Source organism: Bactrocera oleae, chromosome 2 (genome assembly GCF_042242935.1).
Source record: "Bactrocera oleae isolate idBacOlea1 chromosome 2, idBacOlea1, whole genome shotgun sequence".
Lineage (NCBI taxonomy): Eukaryota > Metazoa > Arthropoda > Insecta > Diptera > Tephritidae > Bactrocera > Bactrocera oleae.
In genome coordinates this window covers 11,083,485-11,101,628 of record NC_091536.1, presented here as the reverse complement: position 1 = coordinate 11,101,628, position 18,144 = coordinate 11,083,485, and the positions used below count along the sequence as shown (strand labels likewise).

The 18,144-nt window shown below is 35.2% G+C and overlaps 1 protein-coding gene and 1 long non-coding RNA gene across 2 annotated transcripts in view; one reads left to right on the top strand and one right to left on the bottom strand.

Annotated features, from left to right (window-relative positions):
* LOC118682922 (uncharacterized) overlaps positions 1-13,741 on the bottom strand; it is a 35,769-nt gene extending 22,028 nt beyond the window's left edge. The window contains exon 1 of the long non-coding RNA XR_004978710.2: positions 13,156-13,741. This is a non-coding gene — a long non-coding RNA (uncharacterized lncRNA). The remainder of the gene's footprint in view (positions 1-13,155) is intronic.
* Positions 1-18,144, top strand: part of LOC106624572 (uncharacterized) — a 363,928-nt gene that overhangs the window by 23,544 nt on the left and 322,240 nt on the right. The gene's annotated exons all lie outside the window — the stretch shown is intronic.

Here is an 18,144-nt window from a genome sequence, read left to right as displayed (position 1 = left end):
ATCTTTTGACCCTAGAGTATTAAGCTCAATGTAGAGTGATGCAGACAAAGAGTAGCTGAAAAGATATTATTTCCAACAGACTAATTGGAACTTAAACGCTAAGTGGTATTCAATACTGGAACAATTTTTCTAGTTGTAGTAGTTCTGCCATGTTCTCTAACTCAGACCATAAACTGAAAAGACCAATCATTTGTAGTTTTGAAACCAAGAATATTGCTTTTAAACCACTGTTTGGCGGGTTATGGCTTGAGTGTTGGAACAGAATCTTGAAATCCTTGGAATCCTGGAAGATCCAGTTCTCTCCAACAAAAATAGTATTGATTAACTGGTGTACCACACCTTCCAAACATCTTGCCGGTACACTTTTGCTTCAACGGTACTTTTTCTGCGAATTTGTTCTCGGTGTATGCATAGTAAATTCTGTTATAGATCCGTTGTTTTTCTTTTTTTGCTCAAAATGTTTCTAACTTATTGCCTATACAAGATGTAGCGGCTACCCGGTTTTAGAAAAGTTTATCACAACTTCATTTCTTCTAACTTATATACAGGGAATCTCGTGAGTTCGAACCAGATTCTTTTCGCTGTCCTTCGAACAGATCGAGAGGAAGATCAGGCGCCACCAATGAAGTATATTTTTATGAATCAAAAGTTCAACAGGTCGCGGATAATAATTCCACAACTTTCTTTAAAAAAATTATGAATTCAAGTCTTATTTTCATATATTATCTGGAAATTATCCTTATAACTCAAATGCTAAGTCTTGCCCACAAGGCTGAGTGTTTTCAGAGATCCTCTAACAAAATTACTTGCACTTACTTTTCGAGAGTACCGTTAATTATGCGAAAAACGGTTCTAAAGCTATTCAGAATATTATTAATTTTGATCAAGAAAAATATTTATAAAACTGCAACTTTAGAGTGGCTTCTAATATGAAAATGAAAATAGAACAATAGATCATGTCGAAGCTTTCCAAAATTTTAACTTAGGGATGCACTGCCTTCTCTATATTTACCTTTACATATTGTATATATGTTTATATGTATAAGCTCGCTTTATGAACTAACGAAACTCTAGATATCTCATGCTTATTGCAAAAACAAGAATTTCACGGCCCAACATTAACACGAGAAAAAGAAATTGAAGGTGAAAATTAAAGCAAAATCAAGAAAATTGCAAAGCGTAGAACGCAAGCGCAGCCAAGTGTTGAAAGAGAAAAGCGTGTTAAGTCTCTTTTAATTAAATGAAAATGCATTGTAGACTACACACCTACAACATCATACACATTTATAGGGTGTTCCAGAAAATGGGTGTTTGAGAAAATATTGAATCAATTCAAAAGTCTCGAATATGTAGTTATAATTTATTAAAATAAAAAAAAAAAAGTTCGAATATAGAATTTTTGGAAGAATTCTGTTTGTTTTTTATACCCTGAACTGGCTGTGTTAAGATTTCCACGACGTTTGTGACATATAAAAAGAAACGTGAGAGAGCGTGACGAGCTGTGTTGAATTAGTCATGTCCGTCTGTCCGTCCGTATGCCTGTATATATGGGTACTAGTCCCTCAGTTTTTGAGATATCGATCTGAAATTTTGCACCCGCCATTTTCTTACTATACTCTACTTATATTACATATTCTTAGTCACTATGCCATATAGCTACCATACAATTTGAACGATCGGAATAAAGTGTTTGTATGGAAAGCTTTTTCATTTGACGAGATATCTTCACGCAATTCTGCATGGATTATTGCCTAAGGAAATGTCGCAATCTCCGAAGAAATTGTTGAAATCGGATCACGCTAACATATAGCAATATATCATACAAACTGACCCACCACGCTCAAGTTACGGTAAGGAATCTTTTGCATTTGTGAAGGGTATTATAGCCTCGGCGCAACCGAAGTTAACGGGTTTTCTTGTTTAGAAAGTGCTGAAATAGAAAAAAATTGTTGACCATCACAGAAAAAGTTACACTTGTTATAATTAAAAATAAGTATATTTTTTATTTTTACTTTAAACATCATCACACCCTGTATATTAGTTACGTATAAATTTAAACATAAATATATTTATATGAATGTAGATATACTATATGTAAAGATAAAAGAACCCATACACGGCGGGTATTGCATCCCAGCAGTTAGCAGTTCCAGTTCACAGCCATTGGCACAGTTTGACTGCCTCGTTATAGTCGCAGTCGCTGTCAAAGTTCCGCTTGGCACACCCGCCACTGCCTTCTTTTTGGTGAGCGACCATCATTCCTTTTCTCTCACTAATTTTAGTGCGAGTTTTTATTGTGTTCATTTTTGCGATCACATACAAAATGAAGAGGTTAATAACGCCACAAATGTTTCACAATTAAAAAAAAAAAAATTTACGTTAAAAATATATGTATATAACTTTTTTTGTTTTTAGTAAGGGATATGCTTCATAAAGATTTGCGAAAAATTCGCGTCACACAAAAGTTATAACTTCGATATCACTAAGCCTCTCTGGGTCTCTTTTAAAAAGTATTGAGTGTGCCGTCACGCTACTCACTCACTACACGCTCACAGTTGCTTGCTCGTTTTGCAATTTTTATTCATGGTTCGAAAACGGTGGTAATATTAAAATTATATAATTATAAGAATAAAATAGCTTTTCAAAGCATTTTCTTGCATTTGCTCAGAAAAATTAAAATCTAACTTCACATTGCTTTCTAAGGCTAATGGTACTACATATTAAAAAGTTGTTTACATTTTTTAACAAAAAGGGTTTGCTAACTATTTACTTTTTATTTTCTTTGCACGACATTTTTTGTACTCGTTGTTGCTGCCAATGGCTTTCCGATGGTCTTTTCATTCGGACGCCTTTTGTTATCACCATTAGTTGCTGTTTAGTGTCGTTCAAGTGTTTATTGATGGCTCCACGTTTGTTTTATTCTACTTTATTTATCTGTATCTCAACATTTGTGTGGGTGAGCGTGTTCGTTTGTTTTTCTTTTGTATTTGCGACTTAACTGCTGCTCCATTTGTGTCATTGCCTGTCAATTTGTGTTAGTTTCTCGGCCAAAATGTTGCAAACTGCTTTTTACACAAAATTCGTTGCTACGATTTTTCACAGTCCTTTTGTTGTTCGTGTATATTTTGTTGGTATTTAACACTTTGCCCCAATAGTTACGGTCTTCGTTCCATTTGCAGCTTTTAATTGTAAAAATAACATTTTACTTGCTTCCATTGTTGTTGTTGTTTTTTTTTTTTTTTTTTGCTACATTTTCGGTTTCTCTGCACTCGACGCTATTGAATTCCGCATTGAAGCTGTTGACATTGGCAGCCAATAAACATAATGGCTTTGGCTGTCAATGCATTCGCAGTGTATTTGTTTTGTTGTATTTGTATAAAAGCTTTTTCGCTAGTTTTAAATTGCACATCTTATTTTTAATTACAAAATCGCTCTTTCACACCTAGTACTCTACATATTCATACTAGCATGCCAAAGCTTCTCAACATCACTGAAAGTAGCGACATAAGGAGAAGAAAGTTAGAAAGCGAAGACAGCCTGCAAGGACCGTAAGTGAGGTGAGCTAGACACACGAGTATCACTGCTACGTCGACTAGTGTTCCGAAAAAAATTGGTGTTTCTTTTAGCGATGAATATATATATATATTCATAATATAAATTTATAATATATATATTCTTCATTGAAATCAGGAATTCTGGAGGATAATCTGTCACATTTTACAGTTCTTTATTGTTGTTTCTCTTTTCGATTTATTCCTTTCCGTTTCGCAATCATGACATTAAAGAGCTCTTACTTGTTTTTGCCTCTAAATGACTTCCTTTCATAAATACATCTAATATACTTGTATAATCTAATGATATGTTTTTACCCGATTACAATTATGCTGACTTATATTTTTCACAGAAGAAAAACAATCACATGAAATAATTAATAAAAGCAATCAAGATAGAATTAGCCTCTATTTATGATTCGGTATTTAGTGTCATATATTTACAAAACAGCAACAATGAATTCTTAAGCTTTCATAAATTCGAAAGCCTCCAAGCTTACAAATTTATGCAGGACCCACTCATTAATGCCAATTTATAAAACCATAAAAAATGGTCCAAACGAAGACAGAGTAGCAATTTGTAAAAATTACAAATAAAATTAATGCATAAAGAAGCAATTTATCGGCTTGACCAACCGAACCGAGCAGCTTCCGACTCAATGAGCCGTTACAGGCCAGACGAGTCATAACAACTTATGGTATATATATGTATATGAGTATGAAGTACATGAGCACACTGATTATGGAATAAATAAACCAAAACATGGATGAACAAAAACAACAACAAGGAATGCTAAGAGCCAAAGACCAGCGCAGGACGCACAAAATTTTACACAAAAGGGACAATAGTCTGTATATGTTGTTATCAGCTGGGAAATGCCAATATGAAAGCGGAGTAGAAAACAAAACGTACAAAATACAATACAATAAAAAATTAAAAGGAAAATAAAAAATTTTTTTTTGGTTGTTAACTGGTGGGGTGCATATATTAAGAAAGCAAGCTCTAGCCTGACTTGTATGCGCAAGAACAGAGCGAAGTGTGGGCCGGAGCGTAAAAGTAACGGTGTGAAGTGGTCTACATGTTTTGGTATTGGTATTTGGTCAACGTAAATTGCATAAGTTGTATAATTATGGCAGATGCCATAACCTTTGTCCATCGAGGCACCGTCTGAATGAGTGGCTGAAAAGGCGCCAGCGAATGGTAGAGCGAAAATTTGATTTTCACGATAACCGCGATCGAAGAGCAAAATGAGAATGAAAAACGCCAAAACGGTAGAAAGATAACAGGCGATGCACGGAAGCGGGATTTCGGTGAACAACAAGATTTGGCATACGACGTGCCAAGCAACATGCAAAGATTTGATGACAAAGATAGAAAATATTTAACTGTTTGGAGTGAAACAAACTATGCAGACACTGTAAATATAATATATTTAATTTCTGCTTTTCGCTTCTTACAACCAAACGCCAAGGTCCATATACACACAGGAAAAATTACCCCACTTAAAGGTGGACAGCGAACAGTGCGGCAAGGCGAAGATGAGGGAATTCAAAATGGACCCAGAATGTTTTGTTGTTCTTTTATTAGCCGCAATGAATTCAAATGGTCACTAAACAGTGTAAAAAGCGAAGCAAACAAAAAACCTTAAGTACCAGCTGAAGTGTGGCGAAATCGTTGGAGAGACATACTCACAGCTTTTTGGTGTTGTACAACGGCACAAAGTGTGCAAAATAAAGTAATAAAACGAAGAAAAGACATTGTACCGTGTTTACTGTAAATAACGAAGCAATAAAAGACGGCTGTCAGCAGAAATTGTGCAGATTTTAAGGTAAGAAATATGGAAGCTGATTCAGCTGGGTGACTTTAAAGTGATCGCATTAGAAGTGGCTGCTGCGACGAGCTAGCTATGGATATGTGGAGATAGCTGTAGTAGAAATGTAAAAGAAACGTAGTTAGAAAGTAAGTTGCCGAAAGATCTTCCAACAATAGTTATGCCGGGCGGGTAAAAGTATGTAAATTTTATCATAATTAAAGACTACAAATAGTAGTGATATGTGATTTCGGCAGTATTCTAGTAGAGACCCAATAAATCTTTCCGTCTCTTTTTTCCGCCGCGGCAAAATTTGACAAGAAGTTTGAGATATTATTAATCGTACCTGTAGAATATTAATAAACTAGACCACCAAACTTCCACAAATTAGAGAAATCTAAATTGTTACCGATTATTTCGTCGATATTTGAGTTCGCGCCGGAAGTTAAATAATAATTTCGAAGGCTCCCTCCGACCTTCCGTGTATCGAAAGGGAAACCAAGAACACCATGGTTTATTACATGGTGTTGTTTTTAATTCACTTAGAGATACTTTATATGAAATTCGCTTTTAGAACTTTGTATAGGGTTCTGTCGTGACCAGGTGTTCAATCCGTAACACTTGCAGATGTAGTATGTTTTTATTTGTTTTGCTATGATAGATCTCTTTCGAATAGATTTCTTAGGTTTTACAAACGTGTCTTTTCAGAGGGGATTTGAAAGTTCTTCTGAGGCCTGACATCGATTCCATAACGGATTCGAAAATGTCTTTCTAGTGTACTCAAATCGCCAAATTGTGTCAAATGCCAGCGATAACTTGATAAAAAATTTAGATATCTTGTTGAAGCGTGGTACATATGTCCCTTGAAACCCAAGGAGGGTTGGTATTGCATATGGTCGGACTATTGTCACGCTATAACTAAGTTCCTTATTAAGATACAAACTTGTAAATTTGTGCAGAGAATTGCAGTGGTGAGGTGGATTTATGGTGAGGTTTAAAATGTTGTTGGAGCCCGGCCACCTAATAGGTTTAATGTACATAACTTCCAAATCACTTAAGCTAAATCAATCCAACTTGCTCAGAACAAATCTTTCTAGTACTTCCTTTGAAAGTGTAAAAATGGTAGAAATCGTATTAACACCCCGCCCAGTCCCCATATAACGATTATGTTGCAAACTACTAAAATTGCAATAATTCAATAAACAAAAGCGTCAACGACACTTAGTTGTTCACCCGAAATTATACAAAAAAGCTTTATAGGAGCCGGAATCAAAATCAGATACCGAATAGGTGGACCCCAGTTCCTATTGCGATTTTCTATGGAAAATATCGCTCAATCTGAGATATGGTATATTAATGAAATTTGAAAAAAATCTTTCCTGATAATACTGCGCCCGTATTCCAAGTATGGGTAGGATCAGATCAATGCTACCCTTAGCACCCATATATCAAATATAAAGACTTCCCAACTTACAGTTGAGTTTATACCGGTCAATATAATCGGTGATTTATCTTTGATCTTTTGATTGAAAGAGCGTGTTTCTCTTTGCCTTTACATAAAAGTATTTCACCGGCTTTGATCCTTGCAAATTATATTATTATTATACCTTTTATGTCAACATCGGAATGCTAAAAACTCAAAACATTCTTAGGTAAACCAATAAAAAATATGAGTTTAATATATTGTATATAAATTAAAAAAACTTTTAGGATATTTTAATATTTTCTCTGTTTCCAAAATATTTAATTAAATAAAACAGGCGAATTGTGGCAAATATTTTCACAGAAACTTTAGCTTGTGCTTTACGAAACTTTTTTAAAAGTAAGACTAAAAAATTGAGGTATACATTTTTAACAGTAAAAATTTTTATACGAAATTTGTAATTTATTTCGAAATTAATTTTCTTAGATTTTTGAGCTTAATTAATTTTTAGAGTTTATTTTTTTTATTTTTCAAAGAAATGTTTTTTTTTCGCTTTCTGGAATTTTTTTTTAATGAAAATTGTAAGCAAATAACCATTGCAAACTTTTTCTGGGTATTGTAACTGAGTATTTTTTGCACTATTTACGACACCCACACATTTCAATCTGCATATATGTATGTACGTACTTGTAATGCGTTATTCGCTTCGGAATAGAATCGTCTCTAGTGCAAAATATGCCAACTTCAACAGTTATAGATGTGTAAGTATATAGCTGTGCGTGCATGTATGTATGCATAGGTACTTACGTCGCTAAAGAGTAAATGAGCTGATCGTGTGCTGTGCGCGCCGAAGGCGGACGAACGTGCGCTCAATTTACAATTCAATTTTATGCTATTTTGTATAGAAGATTCCATTGTTCGCGCTGTTGTGTGTATGTTCCAACTTATGTATGGTACATACTTATAGACATACCTACAAACCGGTTGCATAGAGGTAATTCGTTGCACGTTACGCTTTAGCGCTGTTGCAATCGCCTGCCGTCACTTTGTGTTGGTCAGCAGTGAGTATAGCGCATAATTGCGATGCTGTTGTGGCATCAACGGTTGGTATGCCTCGCTGAGGACGTGCCGATTGGTTGTACTCCACCACGCTTCCCGCTTCCTCTCCTTTGTATGTGCCTCTTTCTGCAGTTGGCTACTTGGTTGGTTGGTTGGTTGGTTGGTCGGTCTATTGTGTTTGATTGGCATTGTCGTCGCTTTGCCATCACGGCGTTTATGCTGCCGCATTTATGAGTTATGAGTTTGTGCCGTTTTAAATGGAAACACACGTTGCAAGAACGTGACGAAACGCCAATGAACTGCATGCTCGATTGTGTGGGTGATGTGTATGTATGCAGGGTTGTGTGTATGTCTACTGGGCTGACTTTGTTCTGTTTCTGTTTATTTTGCTGACTTGCAATTGTGGACTCGATTTGTTGTGGCATTGAAAGCGTTGACGGCAAACGATGATTTGATTTCTCGTAGATGCTGGCAACAAAGACTTACTAGATTTTGGGGAAGTAAAAAGTTATGGTTGGAAATCTATGTACCTACTTATATGTATATTTGAAATCTAAATGAAATCTTTATATATTTTTTTGTAACTTCTTGAAAAAAAGACCTTTACGTTATTTTCCGCTCTTGTTACTTGGTTTTCATACATGTAAAGAAGATCTGATCAAGATTTTGATGGTTCAGTTTGTATGGCAGCTATGTATAGTATATGCTATAGTGAAGATATCTTGTCAAATAAAAAAAAAAAATTCATACAAGTACTTAAATCTGATCATTCAGTTAGTATGGTAGCCATATGCTGTGTGTATCCGATCTAAAAAATTTCTTCAAATTCTTAGGCTTACGATCGATGACAATCTTCAATTAGACAAATACTAGTACTAATGTTCTCGCATATTTTGAATACGACCTCTTGTAATTCAATAAAGCCCGAGTTATTTGCCGAAATGCAGGCAATAATTAGGTGTTGCAAAACAATCTATGCAGACTTGGTTTGTTGCAGTATTTCTACAAAAGCGCTTTAATCAATTAAGGGGTTTACAATTCCTTGATAAATACTTTTACTGTAAATTGTTCGCTTAAACTTCTTATTTTATGATCTAAGGAACGAATTTCTATACAGAAGCATTCCAACTTGCCTTTATAAATATCATTTATATAGATTCCTACAATAAATACTCAAATTTGAATTCTTTGACTCAGAAATTCCACTTCCTGCACGAACACTCTCAGAATGTTAGATTAGGTTAGGTTGAGAGGTCGACCCTAAGAAGGATCTTACTTGAACAGCTTAGAACGCCGGTCCGTTGTTTTATCTAAAATTCGTAAAAACTGGATCATAAGACCCTGATCGACGAAGCGCTTTGTGACCATCACAGTTGTTGAGACGGCTTTTTTATACTCTCGCAACCTGTTGCTACAGAGTATAATAGTTTTGTTCACCTAACGGTTGTTTGTATCACCTAAAACTAATCGAGTTAGATATAGGGTTATATATATATAAATGATCAGGATGAAGAGACGTGTTGAAATCCGGGTGACTGTCTGTCCGTCCGTCCGTCCGTCCGTCCGTCCGTCCGTGCAAGCTCTAACTTGAGTAAAAATTGAGATATCTTTATGAAACTTGGTAGACATGTTTCTTGGTACCGTGAGACGGTTGGTATTGCAGATGGGCGTAATCGGACCACTGCCACGCCCACAAAACGCCATTAATCAAAAACAAATAACTTGCCATAACTAAGCTCCGCAATAAGATACAAGACTGTTATTTGGTACACAGGATCACATTAGGGAGGGGCATCTGCAGTTAGAACTTTTTTTTTTAAAGTGGGCGTGGTCCCGCCTCTAATAGGTTTTATGTGCATATCTCCTAAACCGCTAATGCTATAATAACAAAATTCGCTGGAAGCAAATGTTTTTAGAACCTCTCCCTACAGTGTAAAAATAGTTGAAATCGGGTGGCAACTCCGCCCACTCCCCATATAACGGTACTGTTAAAAACTACTAAAAGCGCGATAAATCAAGCACTAAACACGCCAGAGACATTAAATCTTATCTCTGAGATGGTATAAATTGGCTTTATAGGAATCGCGTTCAAAATTAGTCAGTGGGCGTGGCACAGCCCACTTTTAGGTGAAAACCCATATCTTGAGATCTGCTCAACCGATTTCAACCAAATTTGGTGCATAACGTTCTTTTCATGTTTCTATGGCATAGTGCGAAAATGGGCGAAATCGGACTACAATCACGCTTACTTCCCATGTAACACCATTTTCAATTCCATCTGATTCTTTCACTTTCCACTATGCAAATCAGGTAACAATGATTATATCGGGGTAAAACTTTGCGTGAATAATGCAATTAAAGTATGCCAATCTGCGGCCAAAAATTGTCTAAATCGAACCAAAACTGTTCAAACCCCTAAGTACTAAATATGTGGACCCCAGTGCCTATAGTTGACCTTCTAGCGAAAATATCAGTCAATCCACAAAGAAATCTCAAACGAGTACTTTGCGAGAGTATAAAATGTTCGGTTACATCCGAACTTAGCCCTTCCTTACTTGTTTAGTTTCGGCTTTGTATTCTGGTTCGCCGTTGGTAAGATTACCGAGTTGTTTTGACCTTAATCTTGCAAGAGCCGGACAATGGAGATGAAAGTGTCTGGAAGTTTCCACCTCACCCTCCACCATACAACTTTGACAACTAGCGTCTGATAAGATTTCATGTCTTACTGGATGAATGCCTATTGGACAGGGCGGTGAGATGAACTTTGCTCAGGGCAAGTAGATCACTAGATTTCTTGCGTTCTTCTCTAGGACAGAAGCTGCTCGTCGACTTTTCAACATGTAATTATATTACTTTTAAAATAATTTCTATGTACAAAAGAAAATTCGTGTTTCACACTTGGAATTGGTATAGTTTGATTTGGTATTAATTAGCTTGGAATTAAATCGGTTATATATTATCCGAGAATTAAACAAATCGTACATTGCAAGAAGTATTTCTAGTATTGGTATGCATATCTTAATCAGTCCTTTCAGTGAATAGTAAATCTAGAACTTTTTATGTCTCGTCTTCGTTCATCGACTATTAGGCTATGAATGCTGGTTGATTTATCGAGTACTAGATTGCACAGAATAGAAAATCCCAGAACTTGCATCAAATAGGAGCTATTGCCCACCAGTAGTCTTAAGATAGTATGAGTATAACGTTTTACACATAAATGTGCAATAATGAGGTTTTGAGACTCAAACTTCCAAAAAACATTTTAGAATAGTTTTAAGAAATGAGAAAAATATTAGGTTATTTCTTAATCAATTATAATGTATACTAATTCTGCTTGTTATGACTTCCCATACACCACACATCATAATACATTTAACAATTTTTATAATAACACAACTGCAGCTGTGAAAGACAACTGTTTGTCATATGATCATCAAAGTAACAGCAACAACAACAATGCTAAAAAAATAAACTAAATCAAACAGATATCAAAAAGTGAATAAACATAAATCTCACAAGTAAATAAAACACATTGAGTGTATATTGGAGCTATAAAAAATAAGCAATCAAGTGCTACTACTGGATTCAAGCGCGTTTGTTTGGATAAAACTATCGCCGCTTATTGTTTCCAGCCAAACAAAGCGTTCCTTTTATGTATAAATATTTCTTGCCGCATTGTTGTTGCTGTTATGCCACGGAAATGTTTTACAAAAGACAAACAAATCTTCACAATTTTCTCTAAGCGAAATGATGACAAGTGCTGCTTATTAGGCAGACAAGTGTAGTTTTATGATCTGCGATACAGGGTTCTTTAGTATTAGTTTCGAGTTTTGTTTCCCTTTTCTAGTTGTTCATTAACTTTATTGTTAGATTCGAAAATACGTCCAGACTACCTGAACAACTGAGGCTGAGTAAAAAAGGTATCAAAAATCTTTTTCTTAATTTTGATCGGTCAGTTTGTATGACAGCTAAATGCTTTACTTGTCCGATCTCAATAAGTTCTTCGGAGATTGGCAATGCCTTGCTAATAACATATGCCAAATTTCGCGTACATATCTCGTCAAATAAAAAAATTTTCCGTACAAGAACTGGGTCCGATCGTTCAGTTTGTTTGACAATTATATACTATAGTGGTCCGATATCGGCGGTACCGACAAATGAGCAGTTTTTGTGGAGAAAAGGATGTGTGCAAAATTTCAGATCGATATCCCAAAAAATGAGGGACTACTTCGCGTATTTCTTATACAGACAGACATATGGATATGGCTAAATCGACTCAGTTCGTCACGTTGATAATTTATATATAAACTTTATAAGGTATCCGATGTTGCCTTTTGGGTCTTACAAACATCGTGGCAAATTTAATATACCCTGTTTCGAATATGCAAATAAGGAAATACTTTACTTTCGAAAAATACTGTATTCTGCGATCATAACCATAGAAAACATTACTAAAGGTGATTCTAGTCTTTAAACATTAAATAAAGAGATTCATATAAAAAGTGTCTACCAAGGATAAATACTGTAAAAGCCTGATAGCCCTGGCAGAAATTTGATGAAAAAATATGTGAAAACTATAACTTCAGTCTTCTTAATATGAACCGACGGATCCTGATGGAGATATTAATTCCAGTTCTTAGGTAATAAACTAATCCCGGGAATAATTTTATGATATAAGGAATGTTGTTAAATCCCTAATAATGCGAGTTTTGTGTGACGTCTTTTAGTGTTGATTCAAAAGAGATGTGGGTAAATTCAGCACACTACATATATCTGTTAGGTAGTTCTAATGCTTAGTATAAGGTTCGTTATCAGAGTCCCAAATAGAAAAGGAAAATTTTAAATTTACTGACTATATTTCCGGAGTGCGCTTCAAGTGAGCCGATTACCTTCATATATTTCAATAGTTTTAAGAAGTAAAAAATTCAATTTACACTTACTTTTGGTACACCTTGTACCAATATAGCTCATTTAAAAACTAGCGTCAGCAGATTTGTTCTTGACAATCGGCGAAGTCATCATTTCATTTCAAAGTCAGCTGCTAGTATGACATTTTTTTTTGCTAAACTCTCAAAACTATTTCACACAAACTTCGTTGTAATATGAAGAATTGTTTTTATTTTTTAAGTCCAACAACAATGCAAGCAATTGTTTCGCCGGCAAAAGGGTAGTATTTATGTTTCTCTTAGGCTCAGCATCAATTCTCAGCCGTCGTCATAGCTCATTGGCCGACTGTACGTGCTTTATTTGTTATGTTCATGCCTAATTTGTATTTTTTTTTTGTTTCGTTTCTTTTGAGAGCATTACTTACTTTTATCCAATAATTAAATGCTGTGCGCGTTGTTCATACAATTTATTTCACTTTTGCCACACAATACTTTCGGTTGTATTGAATGTTTTGTTGTAAGCGCCTTGACAGTGCTGACCAGCTTTCAATCACAGACTTAATTTCACGTTTTTTCCTTTTACACTTTCGTGCTTTTCTACTTTGTTTTTTCATACTCTGCTTACAAAGAGTTTCCCACCCGTAAGAAACTCATACTTTTTAATTAAACGCTAAATGAAGTGCGAAATTACAAAAACATGATATTTTCTTTTAACTCTGCCTACAATTATTCGACTAGTGCTTTTTTCTCGTATTTCACAATTTCTTTTTGTTGTTTTGTTTCCATTTCATCAATTTCGTTGATTCGGCTGCGTTTTTGACGTTTGTCTGCCGGTCTATTGTAATTGTTCGTTTGTTTGCCAGTTTAGTTTACCCTGTCGGTCGTTTGTTCCGGTTGACTGGTGCTTTTGGGGTTTATCTATATCATTGTTCCGGAATATTTTGACAAAGAGTGTTTTCATTCGTAATGGGTGGACCCGATGGCTGTTTAATAGCATGGTTTCTGTAATGTTATGTCAGTTTGTTTTGAAGTTATGTGGTCTTCATTTCGCTTTCAGTCTGTACATATAAGTAATACATTGATAAAAATTCTATTTCGAATTTATCTAAGTATCGAGCTTCGTTACTTTTAAGCCTTAATTCTTGTCAAGGGTATCTTTTGCTTCCACACAAATATTCCTATCACTTTCTGTAAATGTTTAGATACTTACGCAATTTGCCTTCATTGGGTCGGTGAGTATTTATAAAAAATTTAGTTCAGATTAAAGAAGGCTTTATTTTATTTGAGTGAATATAATAGATATATTAAAAGAAACCTCTGTGAAAACCTGTGTAACTCTGAGCTTAAGTATTTAGTGATAGATATGTTAGGTCTGGTGCAAGGAGAATCTAGTGAAAGAACATCATCATCAATACAGCCATATTGTGCAAATAGTTGAATGCTCTTCTTTAGTAAGATGTTAATGATCTATGGAAAGGGTATTAAGAGTTCATACAATACATACATACCATCCTTGAGACTGTACTATTTATAATTGGGATGCCTTAGTATAATATGTCCAATATTTTTATACCCAGAGCAGGGTATATTAAGTTTGCCGTGAAGTTTGTAACACCCAGAAGGAAACGTCGGAGACCCTATAAAATATATACATAAATGATCAGCATGATGAGCTGAAATGATTTAGCCATGTCCGTCTGTCCGTCTGTCTGTATATATACAAACTAGTCCCTCAGTTTTTATGCTGTCGATCTGAAATTTTGCACATGTCCTTTTCTAACAACGACGAGGTATCTTCACGAAATTTGGCACGGATTATTATTTGACACAACAATGTAATCTCCGAAGAAATTATTCAGATCGGATGACTATAGCATATAGCTGCCATACAAACTGAACAATCGAAATCAAGTGCTTGTATGGGAAACTCTTTCATTTGACGAGGTATCTTCACGAAATTTGGCATTTATTATTATTTAAAGCATTAATCTAATCTCCGAAGAAATTGTATAGATCGGATGACTATAGCATATAGCTGCCATATTAACTGAACGATCGGAGTAAAGTGCTTGCATGGAAAATTTTTTTATTTGACGAGGTATCTTCCCTAAATTAGGCACGAGTTATTGCTTAAGGCAACAAATTATTCTCCACAGAAATTGGTCAGATCAGATCACTATATCATATAGCTGCCATACAAATTGAACGTTCGGAATCAAGTTCTTGTAAGGGGCCTTTGTATTTGTGAAGGGTATTATAGCTTCGGCGCAACCGAAGTTAACGTTTTTTCTTGTTTGTGATGGTGTTTGCATTTGATCACCAATCCAAGGCGCGGTTGAGGCACATAGTAATAGATTGCGGGGAACATTAGGAGACTTATTGTTGTGTAACTTTTATTACTTGAGTGACATCAATGGTATAAAGCTACTAATATTTCACTCTTCAGAGATTAATTATGTTCAATTTGAATAAGATTTGGTTAAATATTTTCCCCCTATAGTCATGCAAATACAACACTGTACGTGTAGTGTGTCTACAATTGAGCGCTGAATGCCGCTAATGTCACTCAAACGACAATAAAGGATCACTCCAGCTATCTTCATCCCCTCCACTTGTATGTTAATGTTATTTTTGCTCTTGTTGTTGTTGTTGCTATTGCACGATATTGACGTTAGTACCACTCAGGTTCTCATAGTATTAATGAGAGTGTTGTCGCTAGTAACGCGAAATTTGTTGTTATAGGTAATATTGTCATTCTTATTAGTAGCTGGCGCCACTTGGCTTGTTGCCACAACAAGTAGTGGCAAAGTGTAAACAGGAGAAAAGTGTTTGCGTAGGATAATCTTACACACATCAACCGCGTGCCAATTATAGCTAATCACACACACGTGTATATGCTGCACACCACACCACTCTCGAGTATGAGTATGTTTGTGCGTGGCATGTAGTGTTGGCATGCAGCATTAGTGACGGTGCTTATGTTGTATGCCACAGGTGTACAAGCGCATATACGCACACCCAGCGGCGCTTGTCTATGCTTATATTTTACTCATTCGATTACAACAACAAGAACAAACGACAGCGTACGCTTGCAACAATTTGTGGCATCACCTTACCGGCATTGTTGAGGTCTCATTTTTCACACTTGTAGGCAAAGCATACTTGTAGCTGTTCTCCAATGTTTGCTGACAGCGCATAACATATATACATACATGCACCCATACATACATACTATATACACACATACTAAACTGTTTTTGAACGCTGGCTAATTACTTGTTGCACACGAGTGTCACTCTTCTTATTGTTATTGTTATTGTCAAGTGTTTGTCTACAGAGTGTAGAGCACATATGTATGTATGTATGTACCCATATGTTTGGTCCACTTGCCTCGAAGTCTAGAGAGCAGCAGTTTATCAGTTTTGTTGCACAACATTTGCGAAGTAAAAGCAAAAAAAAAAACAGAAATTAAGAACATAAACAAACAACAAGCGCAGCGAAAATGACACACAGTTTTGCCGCAATACGGTGGTCAATTTCGAGTGTTCACGCTTACATCATTGCGGTAAACCACCAGGTGAGCCGCAGCGTATAAGTGTGTGTGTACTGGATAGCTGTCCTGAAGTGCCTCCATGTTAAAGCACCTATCGAATTGCCCTGCAAGAAATTTGCTCTAAATTCTACTTCGAGTTACGAGTATACGAATTTCCGCAGTACCGCATATTCTCTATCTGTGGCTTGTTATACCCCATTCGAGGCAGGAAAGAGTTGAACTGATATTGTAGAACATATGTTTCCGATTTAAGCACAATGGAAATGAGCAGTGAAATGTGCACAGATCTGCTGAAGATCATAGAAGTAATATCTCTAAAAAAGGTAGCACAGAAGGAAGTTTACTGCGAGTTAAAAAAATGGGTTCTATTATATTCAAATGAAATTTACTTTCTAGACAAAAACAACAGCTCTCTTAAAAGCTTCGAAAAATTTAAAAAGAAAGAAAATTTAAACGAACACAAAGCTCAAATTCTTCTAAAGGTGAACGAGCTTTATAACATTCGCTCATGGAACCGCGGAAATCTTTACAAACTGCTCAGTGTTTTATGTATCTACTATCCAGGCAATAATAGCACCGAAGATTTCCAGCTCTTTATGTTAAATTATTATATAGACTAACCTATTCCTTCCTTTCTTATGTAGCTCGTATTCATTTATGAGTCATATATTTTGCGATACCATTATTTTTACATATTTAAATTTTAACCAGGTCAAAACCGGGCTTCCATGCCTCCTTTTATTTGAAAGCTTTTAAAGTTAATGCTTAGTGGAGTTCTAGTTAAATTTTCTATTATTGGGCACACAGAGAGACTACGAAGATCTGACTTTATTGTTAAGTTCGAAAAAGCTGGAAACTTTTTTTAGGATTAAAGAGCTTAGGATTATATCTTCAGTAGACCAGTCGCCAGTAATCTACTAGTTCCAGTCATATTTCAGAATTATGTATTCGAGGTGTTTCGCAGTAAAGCGTTCTTTAACGTTGGCTTACGGTACATACGAAGGACTACTGGCAGAGAGTTGAACGATTTCAGGGATACAACGATTGAACCGACTGATCTTAGATCGATTTAAGAAGCTTTGAAAACGAATAACTATATTTCTAACTTTATAACTCATTGTCAATGCTTAGTTCAAAAACTAGTTCTGAATAAAAGAATTTTATAGGTAAATACCTATAAGCTAGCTGAACAGTAGAAGAAAATACATATCATACGTGATTCGTAAAATATCGACGATTGATATCGAAAATCTTAAAAAATATCGATTTGATAGAAATTACTTTATATTTAATGCTTAATTTAAGGTTGAGTTAAATAATGTCGAACAAGTTATAATGCAATAATTTCAAAAGAAGAACCCACTGAATTTCTGTTGAGGGATATATTAACATTACCACGTGTGTTGTTGTTGAATGTATGGCGTGTGATTATTTGTAATGTAAGTTAAGGAGCTAATCATTTAACTTGAAAAATATGACATTCTGAGATTTTTCCAAGTGAACAGAGTGGAAGCATGTCTGTATATACATATAGTAAGGAATATATGTCCATCCCCTTACATTAACCTACTAAGAAGTTGTTTGTATATATTACAACCTGTGTAATTTAATATCTTTTTTCTTGATAACTTCAACTAGCATTCTTACAACACTCGACGAGTTTTAGTGGGTCAAAGAGCGCAAATATTTACTTAATCATTTTCAAGTAACTGAGTTTAAAAAAAATTTGTATGGGGTACGATCGTAGCTACTTAATATAATTAAAAATCAAAATTTACTGTTCAAGAAAATATTATTTTTTTCATCAATTCTTTTATTAATTTTAACAAATACAAAAGTTTCCATACAACAATTTAATTTT